This window comes from Euprymna scolopes, chromosome 15 (assembly GCF_053919585.1).
Source record: "Euprymna scolopes isolate OS-2025 chromosome 15, ASM5391958v1, whole genome shotgun sequence".
Classification (NCBI taxonomy): domain Eukaryota; kingdom Metazoa; phylum Mollusca; class Cephalopoda; order Sepiida; family Sepiolidae; genus Euprymna; species Euprymna scolopes.
In genome coordinates, this window is record NC_136496.1 from 44,137,019 (window position 1) to 44,149,668 (window position 12,650).

The window sequence follows — 12,650 nt, forward strand, 5'->3', positions numbered from 1 at the left end:
GGTCAAGTTTATTTTTTAAAACAACAGTAAACAAGTAAAAATAATTTTAAAATTTTTATGAGGGTGCGTCTTCGACTTTAAAAAATATCTCCTTCAAGAAATAAAATGTGTTTTCAATCGATATTTATTCAATAATGGACCAGTTTTCCTGCCTAGCAAAAATGGACGAGTTTTTTGGGTACGAGTTTTCCGGGGATGAGTTTTCCGGGCATCCATCGATGTATTACATATGAATGAGTCCCCTGTGGAATTTTCACATGTCTCGCTAGTTGTTGTTATTATTATTTGCATCTCATTTTTGTTTTTGTTTTTTTTTTTTACAGCAAAGCAAATCAATTTAATAACCCACCAAAGTTATATAATTAAAATAAAATTTATACATTCATAGAAGGAAGGCACATAATAGTTAACGAAGCCCAACGCCCTGTACACGTGAAAATGTTTTTCTAAATCGTAACATTATTATTTAGAAATTCGTTCGTAACAATGGGAGGGGGACGTTGTTAATATTTTGTTCTTACATTGTTTTCTCATTTGACCTACCAATCGTCGACTATTTTCAACTGTTTATGAAAACTTTCAAGTAGCATGTTGTACACTAACGATGAAATGATACAATTTTGCTTTGTTTAAAATCCAAGTAAAACTTTTGTTGTCTTTCAGTTTGCAATATATTACAAGGAAAACATTTGAGAAAATATACCCGGAAATTACCCGGGGTTTATGTACAAATTTGAAAATTTAGGGAAAAAAATCTCTAATTAAATATTTATAAATATTACAAGAATCGGAATCAGAATCGGAAATCGAATCGGAATCGGAAATTTAGAACGGAATCGGTAATTGGATCGGAATCGGGAAAAATTTTGGAATCGTCCCATCACTAATATATATATATATGTGTATGTGTGTGTGTGTGTGTGTGTGTGTGTGTGTGTGTGTGTGTGTGTGTGTGTGTACTATTTCATATAGCTACATAAAATCTTATATAGGTGTTTTCAGTATTTACTTCAACAGTGATCATTAGGGCAGCATAGTGTTTTGAAAATATATATAGCAAGTAAGCTACACAAAATTTTCTGCGTTTCATTCTCGTGGGGATTGCTGCCTGCTTTTAGGAGGTGACCAAAAAAACCGGGCCTTGTGTACACTTTATGTGATATCTCCGTTATTTATTCACCGATTTCCCTTATTTACAGGACATGGCAGAATCAACGACCGTGAGTACTATAAGACCCCAGTGGGAGCTGGGACAAAGAATACACTGTATTAAATTTTACTACAAGACAGGATCGTTTAAGAAAATCCAGGACATTTTCATGCGTCAGTTCGAATGTGAAAAGGATCCATCCAAAAGCAGAATTCAGAACTGAGTGGACCACTTCGAGAAGTATGGGACCGTGGAGAACCTCCACGCTGCCAGAGAGAACCGTCCAAGCCACTCGGGACGTCCCAAGAAGCGAATAGCCGAGCTGGTCGAAAGAATGAGAGAGTCTCTCCAGCAGAGTCCGAAACGCTCTGTGCGTAAGCAAGTCAGTCCCTCGGTATGTCCCGTGAGACTTGCAGGAGAGTGCTGGTGAACAATATCAGGGCTTACCCATACAGAATACAGACGCTGCAGACACTTACAGTCTCAGGCAAGAAGCAGAGGAGGGCTATGGCAGTCAAGATGCTCGAGAAGATCGAGGAGACACCAAGTTTCTTTAAACTCGTTTGGACCTCAGATTAAGCCAACTTCCATCTTGATGGAAAGGCGAACTCCAAGACAAATCTCTTCTGGGGGTCCTCATGACACAATGAAGTAGCCACCAAGCCCCTGCACTCTCCTAAGTGCAACGTGTGGGCTGCAATCACGGCCAGAGTTATCATTGGACCAATCTTCATCGAAGAATCTGGCGCAGTAGTGACAGTCACCAAGCAGCGATATGTGGAGGTCCTCAAGAGTGAACTCCAGACCATCGCTTATGAACAAGTTCTGGTTCCAGCAGGATGGAGCATATTCTCACACCTCAAACCTGTCCCGAGATTGGCTGAAAGAGAACTTCGGAGGCCGAGTCATCAGTCTCAAGACTGATTTTGAGTGGGCACCCCATAGCCCGGACTTAAGTCCCCCCCAGATTTTTTTCTTTGGGGCTATTCTAAGGACAGAGTCTACGCAGGGAAACCCAGAACCATCACGGAACTCAAGGAAGCCATCAGGGAGGTGATGAGAGCCATTACCAATTCGGTCTGTAAGAACGTAATGGACAACTTCGTGCTGAGCCTCAAAAAATGCACGGTGCTAAATGGAGGCCATCTAGAACATATGCTGTAGAATGGAGAAAAAAAGGCCAAAGACCCTAGCGTTTTGATGTGATGTTTGGAATATAATAAACTAGTTATGACCAAAGTTTATTTCATTCGGACAAAACACTAAGAAACGGGGCCTAATTAGAGTTGGGGGCCGTTTTTTGGTTCACCCTGTATATATTCTCATGATGCTGAGTATGCTAGTTAGTCAATCAGATTCTTTGTTATTAATATACCCATTTATCGCAGCCAAAAGTCGCGCGTTTATCAAGCAGATGTTCATATAATAGATAATTCGCCCGTTTCTTTGTTTGTTTTTGGATCGGATAGTTTCTTCCTTTTTATATAAGAAATCGACTTAGTTTTACATTTTCGTTCATACTCATTTATTTAGTTGTTAATTATTATTATTATTATTATTATTATTATTATTATTATTGTTATTATTATTATTTCCTAAGGTAAAATTTATTTTTGTATGCATACGGTTGCTATTTCACTTCTGCAGTTTAATAAATTTGGGGGTTATTTAAAACTTAGGATAATTAATTTCTCATTCAGACATAATCTACACAAGTCGTCGTTCCTACGTTTATATATGTGTGAATATGTGTGCGTGTATGTGTGTGTAAATTATATATATATATATACATTATCAGTTGCTTATGTTACTCACTCTTGTATTCACACACACACATACATACATATGTGTGCACGGCATAATCTAATAATTATACACATATATAAGTACATATACATATATATATATATGATATATATATATATATGTTTACGGCGTAATATATATATGTGTGGGGGGTGCGTGTGTGTGTACGGCATAATCACATATATATATGCGTCCGACATAATATATATGTGTGTGTGTGTGTGTGTGTGTGTGTGTGTGTGTGTGTTACAGCATAATCACGTTGATACACCGGTTTCCGTCAGATCACCGAAGTTAAGCAACGTTGAGCCTGGCTAGTACCAGATGTGTGACCATAGGCGCTGTATGTGCTTTCCGCTTATCTCGGCATTGTTTCCAGTCTTCCTGAACATCCACTTGCCACTGGTATTCAACAATGTCGACTCAGGAGAAGTGTGATTAGAGATTGCGCAACTCTTGCCACAAAAATTTCACGCGCAGGCACCCTTACAGTGGGTATGCATAGTCTGTCAAGGCTGAAGGAAGCATATATATATATATACTAGCAAAAGTACCCGTCGTTGACTGGGTTCAAAAACAGCCTACAGAAAATGGACTCTGATTTATGAAAGTATGATAGGTTATGAAAAGGAAGGGTTGTAAATTTGGGTTGAATTTGGGGGTATCAAAACCAAAGCAAAATATGGTGAAAGTAAAAATAAAATAGATAAACCCCATAATTTATTATACCATACCTGTTCACACCGAAACACTTATCACAATATTCTGTGAATCTATATTGAAAAACCTTGTTAAACTTTGTGACATATTTCCATTCTATGGGGGTCAGGTGCTAACGAACACCCCATAATTTTATTATACCATATTTCTTCAAACTGAAACATAATTATCAAAGTATACTTACACAGATAGATATGAAAAGTCTTTATTAAAGTTTGTGCCTTTTTCCATTCTATGGAGACTACGCGCGAACGCAGACCCCACAATGTTATTGTACCACCCCTATTTTAGTTAAAACATACTTATCAAAGTATTCTTATGTACATCTATATCAAAAACACTTGTAAACGGTTTTTTTTTAATTTTTTATTTCCATACTTTGTGGACCAGGCTCGTACGCAGACCCCACAATTTTAATGAATCATCATTATGCCAGATCAAACATACCCATTCCTGTGTCTCTATACATCTTCTATCATTATATGTGATAAGTTTTCAAAAATAGTCAACCATATAGGAGCCTATTCGTGACCAGATACACACACAGACAGACGTTCAGCTTTATATATATATATATATATATATATATATATATATATATAAATGTAATTCTTGGTTCGTTCAAAATCGATAAAACCATATTTCTACATTACCAATTTATTTTAAATTTTCAGACAAACCATCTTTAGAGTCGAGGGATGTTTCCGTGTTATTAAAATAAATTAACATCGCCAATTAAAAAATATTAAATAAAATAAAAAATATTTTTCGTAGGCCTGCCTTGTTAGTAAAACTGAACTTCCGTGTCAATTCATTTCATACACTACAATTTGACGTTTTTCTGTTTACTCGATAAGTAAAAAAAAAAAAAAAAAAAAAAAAAACATAGGCAAAAAAAAGTTGAGTTCAAGCATAAAGACGAAGTGTTTTTTTTTTAAACAGTTGTTTCGATATAAGAAAATATGAACTTTTTTATTATTAAAACTACAAATTGGTAGGTGAAAGTAGAGGGGTTTTTTCGAAGAAAATTTACGCATTTGTAACGTGCTTAAATAATATTTGGTGCTAATGCAGAGAGTGGTCTGCGCTATTTTTTAAATCGTATTTCCACGTTTAATTAAAGTTTTATTATATGTTTTTTATTCAATTGTAAGGTTAAAGTACAGATTAGGTACAAAACACCCTCCCCTCCCCATGTTAAAAATGACTTTTTAAATAATAACGTTATTATTTCAGCACGGATCACTCTCTGCATGAGTACCGTACTTTCACCTAACAATTTAACAAACAAAACACGGTATTTATGTAGAGAAAGTACCGTGCTAAAATAATAACATTATTTAGAAAGCCATTCTTAAAATGTGTAGGGCGTTTAGTAACTATTCTATACTTTCACCTAACAATTTAATAAACAAAAGATGGTACTTATGCAGAGAAGGTATTTTATTAAGAACGCCATTCTTAACATGGGAAGGGGGAGGGTGTTCTGTAACTATTCTATACTTTCACCTAACAATTTAATAAACAAAAGATGGTACTTGTACCGTGTTGAAATAATACCGTTATTATTTAGAAAGCTATTCTTAACATGAGGAGGGAGTTTTGCATCTATTCTATACTTTCACCTAACAATTTAATAAACAAAAATAGATAGTACTTATGCATAGAAAATACCGTGCTGAAATAATGTTATTTAGAAAGACATTCTTAACATGGGGACGGTATTTTGTAACTATACTGTACTTTCACCTAACAATTTAATAAACAAAACATGGTACTTATGCAGAGAAGCTACCGTGCTGAAAAATGACGTTATTATTTAGAAAGCCATTCTTAACATGGGAAGGGGGTGTTTTGTAACTATTCTGTACTTTCACCTAACAATTTAATAAACAAGCAGACAAGGAACAGTACTGAAACATTAACATTATTAACATTATTATTTAGAAAGTCATTCTTAACATGGGGAGGGAGGATGTTTTCTAACTATTCTGTACTTTCGGTGCTAATGCACTTACTGATCCGCGCTATTTTTGAATCGTATTTCCACGTTTAATTAAAGTTTAATGATATGTTTTTTATTCAATTGTAAGGTTAAAGTACAGAATAGGTACAAAACACCCTCCCCTCCCCATGTTAAGAATGGCTTTTTTAAATAATAACGTTATTATTTCAGCACGGATCACTCTCTGCATGAGTACCGATTAATGTTTTGCTTTTAGCTTTTTTACCGGTTTTTTTTAAGAAAACCTTTTTAACAAAAATTGAAAGTACACTTTTTTCTTTCTTTTTTCTTTTTTTTTACAGAAGTTATTTTTATATAAGAAAATATGAATGATTTTTCTTTATTAAAGAAATTGGGTACTCATACACTTATTGATCCGTGCTGAAATAATAACGTTAATATTTAAAAAGCTATTCTTAACATGGGAAGAAGATGGTGTTTTGTACCTATTATGTACTTTAAGCTTACAATTGAATTAAAAAACGGTAAATTTTTAGATTAGGTCCACCTCCATAATTTTCTTTTAAATGACGACTTTTATGGGTTTTCGACTATGTTGAATACGGAAATTGCATTGAAATTTTGCAGAAATAAGTAGTTATCGAGATATAAAAAGTTGTATAATGCATTTTAATATCTGGCGGCCATCTTTTTACGCGCCTGCGCGCACGTCATAAACAAATCTATGCGCGTAACAAAGATGGCCGTCAAAGAATACAATTCATAAAACAATTATTTATATCTCAATAACTACTTACTTCTGCAAAATTTCAATGCGATTTCCGTATTCAGCATAGTCGGAAACCTATATAAGTCGTCATTTAAAAGAAAATTGTGGAGGTGAACCTTATCTAAAAAAATACCAAAAAAAAAAACATTTAAAAACTTTAATTAAATTTGGAAATACGATTTAAAAAATAGCGTGGATCAGTAAGTGCATTAGCACCCGTTAATCGACTAACGTGACCTTATTGCCAAATAAGCTCCGGCTACAATGTTGAACGCGCCGTTCACGTTTTTGTTTTTTTTTTTGTTTTTTTTTTTGTTTTGTTTTTTTGTTTTTCAAATTAAATTCAACTTTCACAATATCTTTCTTTTTTTTTCACGATATCTTTTTTTAATAAATAATTTAAGGCACAGAATAGTTACAAAACACCATCCCCTCTCTATGGTAAGAATGTCTGAAAAAAAAAGAATAAATAAAAATATTAGGTACTCATGCAGAGAGTGACCCGTGCTGAAATAATAACGTTATTATTTAAAAAGCCATTCTTATTATGGGGAGGGGTGGGTGTTTTGTACATATTCTGTACTTTAACCTTACAATTGAATAAAACACATATAAAACTTTAATTAAACTTGGAAATACGATTTAAAAACTAGCGCGGATCAGTAAGTACATTAGCACCAGAAATTGTTAGGTGAAATACAGAGAAGTTTCTACCAAGAAAACCGTTATTTTTTCAGCCATTCTTACCAAGGGTAGGGATGGTGTTTTGTCACTATTCTGTTCTTTCAACTAACAATTTATTAAAAAAACAAAAGGTAAATTTTCACATTAGGTCCACCTCCACAATTTTTAACATGGGTAGGTTGAGGGTGTTTATTCCGAAAGCCGTTCTTAAGATGGGGAGAATGGTGGTATTTATTCCAAAAGCTGTTTTTAACAGACGAAAGATGGGTAAAAGCTTAAAACAAGTGGTTAGGCATGAGCGTTGTTTTTTCCGAAAGCCATTCTTAATATGACGAGGTTGGGTGTGTTTATTCATGGCCGCCAATGAATTATAGTGCATAGTACAGGTCTTTATATATCGGAAACGACTTGCCTCTGCAAATTTTAAATGAGATTTTGTTATTCAGCATAGTCGAAAATTGTGGAGGTGGACCTAATGTAAAAAAAATACCTCCAAAAAAAGATATTGTGAAATTTAAATTTAAACGCGGTACCAAAAATAAAATTAGACAGAAAATACCCCCCTTTGGGTTTTTATTGGGTTTGTATTTCTGTACATATAGATTCGAAAAAGTTGTCAAAAAAATAAATGTATAACAAATGTATTATCAAAGGCATGTTACTTTATTACCAAAATGGATAATTTTGTTAGTTTTTTTTAATGTAAAATGTTTATTCGGCTCGAAAAACACAGCGTTTACTGCTATATTTGAAAATTACAAATGGCAGAAGACTGTGTTAAACACGTTAAATTTGGGAAAATGAGTTAAAACTAAAAAACTGTACAAAACACTGTTAAAAACCACCGAATACATATCTGCCTATGTCACGGTAACATATATTGAGTAAGTTCCTGACAGTATTTTGTATAGGTTTTTAACTTTTAAGTCATTTTCCCAAATTTAACATGTTCAACACACTCTGCTGCCATTTGTATTTTTCAAATATACAGATAAACACTGCATGTTTACAGACCGATTAAACATTTTACACTAAATAAAAACACTAAAATCTTATCCAGTTAGAAAAGTAACTTATCTTGCCTTTGATAACATTTATTTGTTATATATTTGTTTTTTGACAACTTTTTCGTTTTTGTGTTTAGTAATACAAACCCGTTTTATTTACTGTAGCGTTTAGTCGCCTCGAAAAACGGTGTTTATCAGTGTATTTGAAAAATACAAATGGTGGCGGACACTGTTGATGATGTTAAGTTTGGGAAAATGATTTAAAACTAAAAAAAACTATACAAAATGCTGTCAGAACCCCACCGAATATGTAAGCCTATGTCACTATAACATATAATCAGTGGGTGTCTGACACTGTTTTGTATAGTTTTTTTTTAGTTTTTAACTGATTTTACGAAACTTAACGTTTTCAACAGAGTCCGCGACCATTCGTCTTTTTCAAATACATCGATAAACACTGAGTTTTTCGAGCCGATTAAACATTTTACATTAAATAAAAAAACACTAAAAAAATGATCCAGTTAGGTAGAAACGTAATTTACCTTACCTTTCATGTATTCGTTTTTGGACAACTTTTTCGAATCTGTGTATAATACCCCCCCCTCACCCAAATATTAATTAAAAACTCACATTTTTTAATACAATGAAAAAAAAACTCTATTTAGCATTTCAACGTTTTAGCAACGTTCGGCTTAATCCACTGAATGTTGGTCAAGCCGGATCCAATTCTGCAAGAGTACCTTTTTTTTTCGCCTTTTTTCTTTACTTTTTGGAGTGAATTGCTGTACTAAGAATATAAGAAACATGCATTTTCTCTTTTTATTAGAATTTTCCATTACACCAAATTGAGCCACAGCAACGCATGGCAGGGAACAGCTAGTATATATGTATATATATATATATATATATATATATATATATATATATATATATATATATATATATTGCTCTTTACGGTGTTGCCACTTACGTTCTAATAAATACACTGAACTACGCATACATAAGCTCACATGCATTAACATAAACATAAAAATCCACTATAATCACGTTTGCACAGATATATCAGAAGTGTTACATGTTTATGAGATTTCTTATAAACTTGTATCCTGCTAGCAGATACAACTTTTTTAAAAAATTGCAACTTTATACGCCATGAATACCAGCATCAATATGAATTTAGGAAAATTCGTCCCCGGAAAACTCGTACACGGAAAACTCGTACCTGGAAAACTCATTCATTTTTGCTAGATAGGAAAACTGGTCCATTATTGAATAAATAGCGATTGAAAAGACATTTTATGACCGTTATTGAAGGAGATATTGTTCTTAAAAGAGAATACACATCCATAATATTTAAAAAAAAATGTTTTTTACTTGTTTACTGTTGTTTTAAGTGTGTTTTTTTCTACCTAACTTTGTAAGTTTTTAGTGGTTCAGCTTATTTTAAAGAGTTTATTTAGTTAAAAATAAAATAAGTAATGTCGAGTGTAACTTTTGAACAAAAAATGTCCAACATATGAAGATCACATCTTAGGAGTCTCGATAATCACTAAAAAATAGAAAATTAAGAAAATATTAAGGAATATAATATTTTAAAATGAGCCCTCCCCCTCCAAAAGAAATAAATTTGTATAGTTTTAAGTTATGTCCAAGATCACTGCTCGGAAAAAAATCAAGCTATCGGAAGTGAATACGATTGATTATGTAACGAAACCGAACGGAAGACATGAAAAACGAAACCATATATTTATTTAAAAAATTAATTAGTTTTTAACACTTCTTACGAAACAAACAAAAAAAGAAAACACTTTTTGTATTATCAAATGATAAAACAAATATTTTTTTAAATTAATTTAGTTTTAACACTTTTTGTGTTCACGAAACAACAAAAGGCACTGGTGCAGTAAAGAATAAAATAGGACAAAATAAATAAAATAAAATAATTTAAACATATATTTACTAAAATATATTAAATAAATAATTGAAAAATTAATATTAAAATAAAATATATAGAAATGGGCATAGACAAACTATAATTAAATAAAAATGGACATTATTAGAGATAATGTGTGCAGTCCCAGTTTTCCCCCAGAAAGAAAAACAATATGGCTGACGAGAGCCTAGCATTATTTACCATTAACTAGTCCCCTCTTATGTTAGGCTTGACACCGAGGGTACCAATGTTTTTCTGACCTTCTGTACAATTATATATATATATATATATATATATATATATATATATATATATATATATATATATATATATAGTTAGTTAGTTAGTTAGTTAGTTAGTTGTCTAACTAGGGTCGGAAAATGGGATTAAAAAGTCAGACCCCTCGAGGAGGGGCATTATGACCTGCAAAAAGCGTCGGTATTTCTTGGTAAGGGTGCCTTAAGCGATTAGCAATAAACTAATCTCTTTTCAATAAGAGAAGGCAAAGCCTGGAAGGATAGACCTCCTATAACTTCACAGGAACAGTATCACATCGCAATCAACAAGGACCAGATCATTACAGGAATACTTAATCTCTTGATTTTAGGGGCCAAAGATAAATATCCCTACCCGAGACCCTGAAGACTTTGTGAAAAAAATGAAAAGTAAGAGGGGGCTGATAACTCTTGAGGACTGTATAAATGGTGCAGAAAATAAACCTAGAAAAAATCCAAAGAAATACTGCAAAAATCACTGCCAAAACGTAAAACGCAGCGAAAATACAAAGCAGGATGAAATGTAACTATATTAGAATAGTTATAAGACTGACTAAATAAATAATACACTAAAAAACATAGACATAGTTAGGTAAAGAATAAGTAAATAGAGAAACGGATTCGTTACTGACAGTTGCACAGAACAACTGATCAGGAAAAAAAAACTACAAAGAAGCAAATATAAAAAAAAACACGAGAAAAATAAATTTAGATTATGTTGGCAAAAGGACAAAACTGCAAACCACATGAAACTGCAACAAAAAAAGAATGCACAATCAGATATAACCGAGTTTGGGAAGTTGTTCACTGACAAATGTATGCAAATAAATGAACTCTAACAAGTAGATAAACGGCACAAGCATAAACCGGAAAAGGTATTGGAAAATGAAAAACGTGCAACTCTATGGGACTTCCTTTTTTTTACTCAGGAATCACCACATATCAAGGCCCCGAGGCCACTCGAGAATAAGAGTTAGTGAGTATATATAAATCAATGCGATTATCGCGTAGTAAACATAATTAGTAGGAGTTTTGTAAATTGGATTACTTAGGGATACGGTTCATTAAGAACTTGTTTACGTTGGACTTGAAGACAATCAGATTGTAGTCAGCTGCAAAGCAGGTAATCGGAAGAGAGTTCCACAAGCGTGCAGTTCTAAGAAAGAAGCTTTGTTCATGAAATCTACATTTAGTTTTAGGCACAAATACAGGGGCCCGAGCTGTCATCATTAGAATCAATTATCTGTTCTATTCTACTGGCAAAACAATTAAGTTTAATGAGGTAAAAGGCATTCAAAAAAGAAGTCGTTTATTTGGCACGGAAGAAGTGGGAAGATGGCATCAGCATCAGAAAGATCGCCATAGATTTGAAGCTGTCGAAATCAACGGTCGAATACATACTGAAGACAAACTCTGAGCGGAAAAAGAAGAGAGGACGGAAAAGATCAATTGGCAAGATGACTGAAAGGAGAATGAACATGACTGTGACACGGCTTTTGACATCTAGAGAAAAAATTACAACAAGAAAAGTGAAGGAGAAATGTGAATTAGATGTAAACGTCCGAACAGTACAAAGAACGCTGCATAGGATTGGTTTGAAGTATGCAAAGGCTAAGAAAAAAACTGCACTAACAAAGAAACACAAAGGCGCAAGACTGAAGAGTGCTAAAAGGTGATTAACAAAGTGTGTTGACTTTAAGAAGGTTATATTTACTGATGAGAAGCGTTTTAAGTTTGATGGGCTCGATGGATGGTGTACTTGGTTGAGAAAGGATGAGCCTGTTGTACTGAACCAGCGACAGATGGGAGGAGGAGTTATGGTTTGGGGTATGATCTTTGCTAATGGAAATATATGGTTGGAGTTGCTGAAAGGACGACAGAAAACCATAAGCTACAAACAGTTGCTGAATGAGAAAGCTCTACCAAGGATAAGAAGAGAGATGCGGAATGATTTTGTTCTACAGCAGCATCCATGTGTCAAAACTCATGAAAGAATGGATGGCTAAAGTGAATATGACTACTTTAGAATGGCCTGCAAAAAGCCCAGATCTAAATTTAATGGAAAATGTTTGGGAAATGCTTGCGCAACTTGTCTATGATGCACCTGAAATAACGAAAGAGGCTCAACTATAGGAACGAATACTAGATGCAAAAAAAAAGAACTAATCGAAACACGTAGAGATGTTTGATCATTATGGAGAGAGATTGATAAAAGTTATTGAGACGAACAGTGGTATTACGGGCTATCAACAGTTTTTCAACGATGTCCGAAAAATAATGTCGGATGTGTTTTGTAAAAAAATGATGAAAATTAAATATTTTTCCTTGCCTAATCGATTT

The 12,650-nt window shown here is 33.5% G+C and overlaps 1 protein-coding gene across 2 annotated transcripts in view; it reads right to left on the reverse strand.

The window, feature by feature from the left end:
- The window catches only part of LOC145293798 (uncharacterized), a 93,923-nt gene that overhangs the window by 49,827 nt on the left and 31,446 nt on the right, over positions 1-12,650 (reverse strand). The gene's annotated exons all lie outside the window — the stretch shown is intronic.